Consider the following 12,719-nt stretch of genomic DNA (forward strand, 5'->3'; position numbering starts at 1 on the left):
TCCACATGTGGTCCTTTCAGCTGCTGGGGGCTCAGACTTCTGACACAGTGGCTGCCTTCCCAGACGGAGGACTGAGCTTGGAAGTTCTAGAATGCTACTTTTTTTTAATAAACATATAATGTATTATTTGTTTCAGAGGTACAGGTCTGTGATTCGTGAGTCTTACACAATTCACAGCGCTCACCATAGCACATACCCTCCCCAATGTCCATCACCCAGCCACCCCATCCCTCCCACCCCCCTCCACTCCAGCAACCCTGTTTCCTGAGACTAAGAGTCTCTTATGGTTTGTGTCCCTCTCTGGTTTCGTCTTGTTTCATTTTTCCCTCCCTTCCCCTGTGATCCTCTGTCCTGTTTCTCAAATTCCTCATATCAGTGAGATCATATGATACTTGTCTTTCTCTGATTGACTTATTTTGCTTAGCATAATACTCTCTAGTTCCATCCATGTTGTTGCAAATGGCAAGATTTCATTTTTGATGGCTGCATAATATTCCATTCTCTCTCTCTCTCTCTCTCTCTCTCTCTCTATATATATATATATATATATCACATCTTCTTTATCCATTCATCTGCTGATGGACATCTAGGCTTTTTCCATAGTTTGGCTATTGTGGACATTGCTGCTATAAACATTGGGGTGCACATGCCCCTTTGGATCCCTACATTTGTATCTTTGGGGTAAATACCCAGTAGTGTAATTGCTGGGTCATAGGGTAGCTCTATTTTCAACTTTCTGAGGAACCTCCATACTGTTTTCCAGAGGGGTTGCACCAGCTTGCATTCTTACCAACAGTGTAGGAGGGTTCCCCTTTCTCCACATCCCCGCCAACATCGGTCGTTTCCTGACTTGTTAATTCTAGCCATTCTGACTGGCGTGAGGTGGTATCTCATTGAGGTTTTGATTTGGATTTCCCTGATGCCGAGCGATGTGGAGCACTTTTTCATGTGTCTGTTGGCCATTTGGATGTCTTCTTTGGAGAAATGTCTGTTCATGTCTTCTGCCCATTTCTTGATTGGGTTCTTTGTTCTCTGGGTGTTGAGTTTGACAAGTTCTTTATAGATTTTGGATACTAGCCCTTTATCTGGTATGTCATTTGCAAATATCTTCTCCCATTCTGTTGGTTGTCTTTTGGTTTTGTTGACTGTTTCCTTTGCTGTGCAAAAGCTTTTTATCTTGATGAAGTCCCAATAGTTCATTTTTGCTCTTGCTAGAATGCTACTTCTGCTTCATTCTATTGATTAAAGCAGTCACAGGACCCACCTGATTCAAGCGGAGGGGAAATACCCTCTCCATTTTGATTTGAGGGGCAGTATGGATGTGCAGGATTAAAAGGGCCTGATAGCAGCCATTTTGGTTGAGATTATCCTGCCTGCTAAGTTTTAGGGTGGTTGTTATACCGCATTTGATACATTCTTCTAAGCTGTGGGACTTTGGACTAGTTACAGATCATTTCTGGACCTTTCTATGAAATGAGGGAGTTTGGGTTTCTCTAGGTTGCTAATGCGTATTTAACTTTTTCTTTAGTGATATGCCAAGGGAAAATGATCCAGAAAGGAGTTGCAAAAGGGAGTCTGTGCAGCACTGGTCAGCTGTGGGTATGTCGAGCATTTCATCTGCCATTAATTCTTCTACTAGGAAAAAAACCCCCAAGAATTCACAGGAAAGACCTGCATGGCCTTCATGGACATCAAACAGTAGGAAAGTAAAGGCTGCATCCCTTCACAGCTTCTGATGGATCATCTCACATCACCTTGCCTTCTCTTTCTAGAAACATCATTTCTAAGCCCACAAAGAGGCCAAATGCTTAGCTAACTCCCCTGTACAACTTGAGATGCTCATTTCGGAGGACTTGGTGACCCTAATTTCAAGTTTGCTCTTTAGGTTAGTGAAGGCTTGAACACCTCACCCCCGAATCCCTTCCTTCTTCTTCTTCTCCGGTACCATCTTCTATTTCCTCTAGCTCTTGCTCTCTTTTCCTGTTGGATCTTTGCTTCCTTAATCCCAACCAACTCCTGTTCCTCCTTCCTCTCAGGCTTGAGAAGAACATTGAACTAGCAGTCCTGAGCCCTGCTTTCTCATTGCAACTCTGCCCTTGCAACAGTGAAGCCTCCATCCTCTCTTGGATTGAGGTTCCTGGTCTGTATCACGGGAGTGTGAGACAGGAGGCTCAGAAGGGTCACTTGCAAGCCTAATAGTCTCTGATCACTACATATCTGCAGCACATTCAGTGCCAAGGCCTGGAGCAGGGTGAACATTCAGGACTCAGAGCCCTTAGTAGGAAGTACACATGTATCTCATTCCCATTGCCTTCATACTTTTTCCGTAACTTTTTTTCTTTTTAGTTTGACAACATGCCATTCTACCAGCTGCAAACCCAATTTAACTCATTATTCTTTGCCCTGAGGTTGGCATCCTCCTAGCTCTCCTCAAGACTAGCTGATGTTTGCATTCTTCAGTGAGAAATGTGATGAAAAGGGGAGGCCCAGTGTTAGCAGGCATACAGGTATGACCCTAACAAAGTTCTCCACAACACCAGGTAACTCAACTAAGAAATATGAAAAGGAGCCAAAAAAGGTTTCCCTAACAAATTCATACCAAAATATAAAATTATATGCATTGAGATTGTAATCATGCAAAAAAATATAGACACATGAATAACTCCTGAAAGAGACCAATTACAGGGGCGCCTGGGTGGCTCAGTCAGTGAAACATCTGCCTTTGGCTCAGGTCATGATCCCGGGATCCTGGGATCAAGGCCCACATTGGGCTCCCTGTTTAGCAGGGAGCCGGCTTCCGCTTCCCCTCCCCGCTTATGCTCCCTCTCAGTCTCTCTCTCTCTCTCTCTCTCTCTCTCTCTCGTTCTGTCTTAAATAAATTAAATCTTAAAAAAAAAAAATCGTGACACACACGTGACACCAGAAAGGTCACCATAAAAGTGTGACAGGTCTAGAAAGAATACCAAGAAATAATTGAGTCTCCTGGAAAGGACAAAAAAAAAAAGAAGGAAAAGTAATGAGTACAACACAGACCCTTGAACTTCCCACATACAGGCAGTGGCTGTCTACCCAAGACATCAGAGCCGACCCCTGCCTGCAGCCATAGTGGGAGGGGCTTGAGCACCAACAGTGAGCCACAAGAGTTCCCACCCCGTGTGGAGGGGCAGCTTCCCGAGCCAACTCTTGAATCTCTCAGCTTTGCTCTCTGAAGGGAGGTGGTGTGCATGATGCTAACCACACAAGAAACACTTGTTGAAGAGAAGGGAGTGTTGACTTTAGTCAACCAGCGAAACCCCCATTAAGATTCCTCAAGGTCTCTGTGACACCTTCCCGTGTGAATGCACCAGGAAGACAACATGAATTTTTGCTTTTATTTCTCAAAAAAGTGTAGCAACTTCCCTGACGTGGAACCATTGGGGCAGAACCTTACTGGCTAGCCTCTTCTCTTGGTGATATTTGAGTTTGAAAGCTTGGCTAGCAGAATGGAACTCTTATTCTGACATCTCCTTAAAGACACTGTCCACAAGCTGTCCCAGCAAAATGTTCCAGTTTGGGGGGATGTATCCAATGGGGGGATAGAAAAAGAAAATCTATTAATCAGGGTAGGCAAAATGTATCCAATGGGGGGATAGAAAAAGAAAATCTATTAATCAGGGTAGGCAAACTGCCGTAAGATACAATGAATGTGGATTAATACAAGAAAGGTTCATTTCTCTTTCATGCCTCTGTGCAACACGGTTTGGTGGTAGGGTTGGCTTCATGCAGTCAGTCAGGGACCCTGGGTCTTTCTATCTTGTGGCACCACTATGTTCAGCAAGTGGCTTCCCAAATGCCTGCCATGCTAGAAGAGAGAGCAAAGGACATAAGATGCCAGTGATACTCATCACATCCACCCACATGCCACTGGCCAGAACCTGGCCCATGGTCCCCCCTACCCGCAAGAAGCCTGAAAAAATATGATTAAGCACCGTGCTGGGGAAGAAGAGGAGAATACTATATTCTCTCCCCAGTGCACTGAATTAGAGACAAATCATTCATCTTAAGCTTATTCTTGCACAGCTATGATCGGAAGCTTAGGAGGGAGAGTCTCCAGCATTGAGATTATTCTTCATGCTTGCATCTTGGTGTTTTCCCTGAATGTTTAGATGGGAAGCAGCCTACTGTATGTGTTTTTTGGATGGCCTTGCTGTCTTGGCAGTGTCTGTGGATAGAGATGGGAACATAGAGAGTCCACATCCTGCACTGTTACAGAGAATTGAACACTTGAAGCAAGTGTAGAAGTGTCTTCTGGAGCGCTTGCCACGAGGAGAGTGCTATTGATTCCATTATCAGGGGAGAAAATGGAATCTGTGCAATCAGCTTTGGAAGCTGCTATAACTGGAAGCTCAGGAGCCTTTGGGCAGAAGAAAAAAAGGCGAAAAGAAACGTAGCTCTAACTGCAGTCAGCCTGTCCTGATGGCACAGGTGATTTCGGAGGAAAGAGGATCGGGCCAGCGAGAGGAATAGGAATGTAGATTTTTCTGGCACAAACATGCCTTGAGGAAAAATAGGGGCGTTCACAGTACTGTGGGGGTTTACAAGCACTTTAAATTAAAAAGCAAAGCCACGCCATGGAGATGTAAGTTAGAAAATTTTGGAGAGTTGCCCGGCTTCCTCGGACTGCGTAAGGCTCTTCTCTGTCCTTTCCCACGTGAAGTAGGGAGAGAGTGTCAGACTGACCAGGCTACGTCCTCCCCAAGTTCCCTGGGCTTGTGGTTTCCAGGGGTTGGGGGACAGTGTGTGTACATGTGTGACTTAATAATTTCCCCTTAATTTTAAAGTAGTGAGTGTAAGAAAAAAGTCCTCTCTCATGACGATTCTGCACACCAAGAGATACAGTGGCATTTTTTTCTAGAGACTTTTGGAAGACATGGTTAAAGAGGTGTATTTAATAAGCAGGGATTCATTTATGATATCATGATTTGAATAAAAGGCATAATTTGACTATGCACATACACTGCAACTTCTTAAAAGTACAGAAAATCTAGAAAAATGTCCTGGAGGGAAATCTGCAAAAACGTTAGCTGTGGTTGCCTTCAGGTTAATATTGTGTATGCTTAAAAACTCTTGGGCTACTTTTTCAAATCAGAAAAAGATAAAAGAATTGGGGGAGAATATTAATATTTGACCACGACAAAACGTTGTACATGTTTTATACATTTAGAAAAGCAAAAAAGGAATTGCTCCATTTTCTTGACCCAGAGACTACCCTCCCCAATATTCAGTATTTGCTCACTATGCTTTAAAACATTTTACGCTGTACTTTTAGGTTAAAATAACATGTGCACAAAGGCAAAGGATATGCATAGACTGTTTTTTTCAAAGAAGATATACAAATCTACAAATACAAACAAGTACATGAAAAGATACTCAACATTATTAGCCATTAGGAAAATAAACCTACAATGAGCTACCCCTTTATACCCACTAGGATGGCTAGAATCAGAAAAAAAAGTAACAAGTGTTGAGAAGGACATAGGGGAACTGGAACTCATATACCTTGCTGGTGGGAATATAAAAGGGTTCAGCTGCTCTGGAAAAGAGTCTGACAGTTCCTCAAAAGGTTAAACACAGAGTTACCATATGTCCCAGCAATTTCACTGTCAGGTATATATCTAAGAGAAATGAACATGCACAGAAAACTTGTACCCAAATGCTCAAAGGAGCATTATTCACAATGTGAAAAAGTGAAAACACTCCAAATCTCCATCAACTCATGGATCTCCATCAACTGATGAATGGATAAACAAAGCATGATACATTCATGTAAGGGACTATGATTCAGCAGTGCAAAGGAATGAAGTACTATGTGCTACTACAATGATGAACCTTGAGCACATTATGTTAACTGAAAAAAGCCAGATACAAAAGGCCACGTTGTTTTGATTCCATTTATAGGAAATGTTCAGAATGGGCAAGTCTATAGAGACAGAAAATAGGTTAGTGGTTGCCTGGGGCTGGAGAGAGGTGGACCTGGTGGGGAAATGGGGAATTATGAATGGATGCTAGATTTGGGGCGAAGAGAATAAAAATGTTCTAAAATTGATAGCAATGATGGATGTAGAACTCTGTGATTATACTGAAAACCAGTGAACTGTTCATTGTAAATGGGTGAACTGAATGGCATATAAATTCATCTCAATCAAGCAGGTTTTTTTAAAAAGAGGAAAACATAACATGCACTTAAAAATTAAAGCGTTTTAAAAGTGGCTGGTGCAAATGAGGAACTAAATTTTAAATTTTATTTAATTGTAATTAAATAGCCACATGCGACTCCTGGATTGGACTGCACAGCTCTGAACAATCCCCATTACGGCACTTAACGTACTGTTTATCTTTCACAAGAATACGCTCCATCATGAAATTCACTTCGACTGTGATGATCACCACGGTATCCATAGCACCTACCCTGGGGTTTGGTACACAGTAAGCTCCCAACATGGCAGCTCTCATCATCTTGAGCATCATCTTGTCCACCTTGGTATCCCACAGCTTAGCCCAGCAGATGCTCAGTAACTGCTGCTAATTGAGTTAATTGATTTCTAGGCTTATGAGCCAGCCAGTTAGCAGCTCCTGCAGAACGCTCAACCAAAGGGAGTTGCATTCGTGTCTTTCTGATATATTTCTTTGTGTGCAGTATAGAGGTTAAAAGCCTCTGCTTTGATTCAAACCTGGCGTTATGACCTCTGGCATGGAACCTTTCTGTGCCTCAGTTTATTCATCCATAAAGTGGGACCATTAGTAGCCCTGCCTCATTTAGTTGTTGTAAGGAGTACATGCATTGAGGTTTACAGCTTTATAGGAAATACACAGAACAGAGGGCTGTGTTAAATCACATCATGAGGATTCAGTCAGCAAAACCCAGACTGTAGCAAACTCTGGTCGGGAAACAGAGGCAGCCATCCTATGGTCATTAGAGAGCAAATGTAAGGACCAAGACAATACTCTGAGCCTGGCGATCTGGCTACAAGGGAGTCTTGAAAAAAAAATCTGGCATCGCGACTGTTTATAGGAAGGGGCAGGAAGAAATACTGGCGAGTGGCTTCTATGTAGCAGCCAATAATGCAGGCTCTACAGCCTCTGGTGAAGCCCCACTTGGAGCTGCCTTCAACTTCCCATGGACTTAAGGGTGCGCAGAGTTTTAGCAAAGAGGGTTCCCAACCTTCGGATTATGTCTGTAGGATGTTGGCGAGTCAGGACAGGAGATGTGTCAGTTACCTGTCTCCATTGGTCCAGGAGTAGCAGCCGACAAAAATGCTGTCCTTTACTCCTACAGAAATGAGACTGTGAAAGTAGGGGGTAGCATGGGGAGGGAACAGAATAGCTGAAGAAACTTGCCTGATTCTGCTGTTCTCAAGAGTTCCTTGGAGCACCCAAGGAAGACAGTCCTGGGGGTCTCCCTGCCGTCTTCCTGGGATGTATCATTCTTAAGCTTCCCTGCTTGTTCTCCAATGTGGTATCCTGAATTGTGGCTGATATGTTTTGAAGTTCTGTTTTAGAAGAAATTTCAAGTCCCCCCCTTTTTTTATTTTATAAAATTAGGCAAAATAAATGGCATACAGAGAATTATAAAAACAGCACCACCTTCACAAAGTCCTGGCTCTCTCCACTCCTGTCCACCTGTTCTACCAGTAGCCTTACCACAGGAACCCTTGAACAGGTCTCCTCGCTTTGGCTCTTGCCTCCTTCAAATCCATCTTCCAAACACTGTGCTGTGTGATCTTTAGAGCAACAGATATCAAGTCTTGTCACTCTGCTGCTTAAAATCTTCCAAAGGCTTCCGATATCTTGGAATAAAAGTGAAACCCTTTCCTGTGGACTTCAAAGCCCTCCATGGTCTGATCACAAGATACACATCGGTGATGTCCCTGCAGACAACTCTGCCCCTTGCTTCCCCAAATTCCGACCATACTTATCTTGCGCTTTCTGCTTCGCAAATGTGCTAAACTATTTTATCCTCATGGAATTTAAACTTCTTGTTCCCTCTACTGGAAAGCTCCTAACCTGGATCTTCCCCAGGCTGTCAACTTGCGTTCTGGGACACCTTGACTTCTGTATCATCTCCAAGAGAACTTCCCTGACCGTTGTACTGAAAGATTTATGGTAACCACTTTCCCTCTAAAGCGCACGCGCACACGCATGTGCACTGATTTTTACTTATGTAATAATACATAAGCGGTAAAGGGCTTACAACAGTACATAAGTCTTCAGTGTTGTTAAGTGTGATTTTTTTTTTCATACACCACATATTATCTAAATTTCTCTTCTGTATTAAGGCATCCACTTGTCTATGGTCGCCTTACCCCTCCTCACTCTTAGCTCCTTAAAAGCAGGGAACTTGATTGTTTTGTTCATTTATATAGCTCTGGCACCCAGAAGAGAGAGCCTGGCATGCAGTAGGTGCCCAATAATCATTATTAAAAGGATAACTTAACTGTAGGAAAATATACATACATATGACAAATAAAAAAAAAAGACTACCAATAACACGGAGTAGCAGGATATTCTTGGGAGACTTTTGGGTTTGTTTGTTTTTTCTGGATTTTCAGATGTTCTAAATTTTTGCAAAAACATGAATTATTTTTAATCATAAAAAAGGAGTTAATTTCCGCAAAAAGATTTAATGTGGATGTACCATATGAAATGTCTTGATCCATATCTGAAGGCATGTGGCAGGTTGCATTCTCTGGGTCTGTGTATAAAACCACTTATGAAACCAAAAGTCATCTGACTTTCTTCAGAAGAACCCTCAGCACCGTGTGCCTCAGTGTGTGAACACATTGACAGGCACTGCTGAAAGCCCCCTGGGGTCTGGCAAGTCTCATTCCATCAGCGGCCACGTGCCATGTGACCGGCCACCTGCCTCTTTATCTCTAGCTCCTTAAGTCAGGAGTTCTGTTTGGCTACAGACCTTGACAATGTGGAGGTCAGCCAAGGTCAGGGCTCCCGTAAGAATGACTCACACCCTGCTCTGTGCTCTCTGCTGGGCACAGGCTAGAGCATGGTGAACACTGTGATTTTCCAGACTTGGCTCCCGGGAGGTGAGGCTCATTCCCTGAAACACTGATCCATGCAAAAAAAAAAAAAAATGTCCCCATAGCAGCCACCAAAGGCATGTTTGGCATTTAGGGGAAAAAAAGAAGCTTCTACTCTCTGATCCTATCCAGTGTGGTTCTAGTTCCAACTTGACTACCCAATGTGAACATGCTTTTTAGGTTTGTCTGAAGAAGGGCAATCATTATGATTTAAAAAAAAACAATTATTATGAAAGATTGCAGACATACATACAAGTACTAACTATAATACAATAAACAATTGCAATAGCGGGGTCAAACTTAATAAGATTTTTACATGCCTTACTTGCTTTGGAGTCTCTTGCCTAAAAAAAAACAGAGATGCAATATACCCACCCCAAATTCCATTCCTTTCCTTCCCCCCAGTGGGAATCAGGATCAAAAGTAGCTGTTTATCATCACTCCACATCATTTTATACATCCGTTTATCCATCAACTTTGTTTACTTTTTTGCTTGTTTTAAGCTTTTGTGTAAACGTTACCTATACCTCACATATCATGTTGCAACTTTTGGTGGTCATTGTTCATTCAGCATTATACTCACAAGATTCATCTTTGTTGCTAAATGTGATGGTTAGTTTCATGTGTCTCCTTGGCTAGGCTACAATCCCCAGTTAGTCAATGAAACACTAACCTAGGTGTTGCTTGGCAGGTCTTTTATAGATGTGATTAAAATCCATAATCAGTTGTCTTTAAGTAAAGGAAATTATCTTAGATAATTTGTGTAGATCTGATCTAATCAGTTGAAAGGCATTAAGAGCAGAGCTGAGGCTTCTCTTCATCCCCCCACCCCCGAGCCCCAATGTGGAGCCTGAACTCACTCCGAGATCCCGACCCTAGCTGAGATCAAGAGTCGGATACTTAACTGACTGAGCCACCCACGTGCCCCTGAGGCTTCTCTGAAGAGGAAGAAATCCCATCTGTGGGGAGCAGCTTGAGTTTGTGCGTGGCAGTTCCAGTTTGCCCTTCCTGCTGACCTGCCCTGTGGATTTCAGACTTGCCTAGCCAGGTCCACAGTCACGTGAGCCAATTTCTTGCAATAAACTTCTTACTGTATGTCTCCCATTGGCTCCCACTGGTTCCCACCGGTTCTGTTTCTCTGGGTGAGCGCTGGCTTATACAATATATGTGCCTCTGATGCATCTCTTTGCATTGCTGTATGGCAAACATCAGCAAACTTTTCGTATAAAAGCCAGACAGTCAATAATTTCAGCTTTGTGGGCCATATAGTCTTTGCTGCAACCACTTGACAATGCCATTGTGTATGAAAGCAGCCATAGACAATACATTAAGGAATGTGGGTAGCTGGGTTCCAATAAAGGTTTATTTATACATACAGGCATTGGGCTGGATTTGACCCAAGGGCTACAGTTTGCTAACTCCTGCAATATGATAAGCCATTATACAAGCAAACCACAATTTATATATTCTTCTGTTGGACATTTTTCTACATTTTCCCCCATTACTACATAATGCTGTACCTAACATTCTTGGACACCTTTCTTATGCACAAGTTCAAGGGTTTTTCTCAATCTGTCTAGGAGCAGAATTGATGGGTCCTGGGGTAAATGAATCTTTAACCTAATTGTGCCAAACTGCAAGCTTAAGAAATTGTTCTAATTCACGAACTCCTACTAATATTCTCCCCTTCTTCCATACCATTTGGAGTTCTCAAACTTATATTTACAATCTGTTGGATATAAAATTGTCTTTCATTGTAGTTTTAATTGATATTTCCATAACAAATAATGGTGAGAAGCATCTTTGCATGTGACTATTTTCCATCCATATATCCTTTTTTTAATAGCAATTAATTTTTTTCCAAATTTAAAAAAATTTACCTGAAACATGGGTGACATACAATGTTATATTAATTTCAGGTATATCATAGCAATTTGACAATTATATCCATTACAAAATGCTCACCATGGGATGTGTGGTTACTCTCTGTCACTATATATACGTCCTCTTTGATTAAAGTATCTGTTCGAATCTTTTGGCTATTTTATTTATTTTTTGAAGATTTTATTTATTTATTTGACAGAGAGAGACACAGTGAGAGAGGGAACACAAGCAAGGGAAGTGGAGAGGGAGAAGCAGGCTTCCCGCCGAGCAGGGAGCCCGATGCGGGGCTCGATCCCAGGACCCTGGGATCATGACCTGAGCCGAAGGCAAATGCTTAACTGACTGAGCCACCCAGGCGCCCCTCTTTTGGCTCTTTTAAAAATCGGTTTATTCTCTTATTATTGAATTTTATGAGCTCTTTATATATCATGGATATAAGTCCTGTGTTGGATATATGATTTGCAAATGTTTTCTCGCAGTCTGTAGCTTGTCTTTTCATTCTCTGGAGTGTCTTTTGCAGAGCAGATGTTTTTAATTTTGATGACGTTCAAATTCATCAGTTTGTTATTTTGTGGGTCATCTTTCTGGTGGCATAGCTAAGAAATCTTTGCAGAACCCAAAGTCACAAGGATTTTTTTCATATACTATCTTCTACAAGTTTTGTTTTTAGGTTTATAGTTACATCTATGACGTATTTTTAGTTAATTTTCATATATAATGTAGGATATGGGTCCAAGTTCACTTGTTTGCCTGTGGGTGTCCAGTTCAAGCACTATTTATTAAAAAAGGCTATCTTGCTCTGTTGCCTTGGCATCTTTGTAAAAAATCAGTTGATCAGGGGTGCCTGGGTGGCTCAGTCAGTTAAGCATCTGCCTTAGGCTCAGGACATGATTCCAGGGTCCTGAGATGGAGCCCTGCATCTGGCTGCCTGCTCAGCAGGGGACCTGCTTCTCCCTCTGCCTCTCCTTTCTGCTTATGCTCTCTCTCTCTGTCTCTCAAATAAATAAATAAAATATTTTTAAAAATCAATTGAAATATAACATAAGGGTCAGTTTCCGAGCTCTGTGTTCTGTTTCACTCATCTATAACGTCTGTCCTTCTGCCAATACCACATTGTCTTGATTATTGGCTTCTTTTCTTGAATCTGGTGACATGACTCCTCAAATTTGATTCTCTTTTTCTGAATCATATTGACTATTCCAATTCCTTTGCCTTCTCACATCATTTTTAGAATCAGTTTGTTGGTATCTATAAGAACATCCTGCTGAGATTTTGATAAGAATTGTGTTGAATGTGTAGATCAACTTAGGGAGAACTGATATTTTAACAACGAAAATGGTATGTGTCTTTCGATCTATTTAGCTCTGTGCTTCTTTTGTCAGTGTTTTCCAGTTTGCATTATACAATCCTGCACATATATTTTTAGATTTATACCGAAATATTTTTTTTTCGGGAGGTGTAATTTGTAAGTGGTAATTTTTTAAAAAGTTGCTTTCCAGTTGTTCATTGCTAGTGTATAGAAATACAATCAATTTTTGTATATTGACCTTGAATCCTGCAACCTTGTTAAACCCGTTGCTTCTAAAGTTCTTCCTTTGCCAATTTATATATTGGTTTTGGGTTTTTAAAATTGATTTGCAGGGGCTACTTATATATTCTGTATATTAGTTCATTGGACAAATAGTTATTGAGTGCCTGCTATGTGTCAGGTACTATATTAGCATACTAATCTTGAGTCAGTTTTGTTCATTGCAAAATTCT

At 41.7% G+C, this 12,719-nt stretch overlaps 1 long non-coding RNA gene across 1 annotated transcript in view; it reads right to left on the reverse strand.

Moving 5' to 3' along the window:
* Nucleotides 1–12,719, reverse strand: part of LOC141370195 (uncharacterized) — a 127,215-nt gene that overhangs the window by 1,576 nt on the left and 112,920 nt on the right. The gene's annotated exons all lie outside the window — the stretch shown is intronic.

This window comes from Callorhinus ursinus, unplaced genomic scaffold (genome assembly GCF_003265705.2).
Source record: "Callorhinus ursinus isolate GAN/ISIS: 27379988/994484 unplaced genomic scaffold, GSC_fseal_2.0 scaffold28, whole genome shotgun sequence".
In the NCBI taxonomy this organism is placed as follows: domain Eukaryota; kingdom Metazoa; phylum Chordata; class Mammalia; order Carnivora; family Otariidae; genus Callorhinus; species Callorhinus ursinus.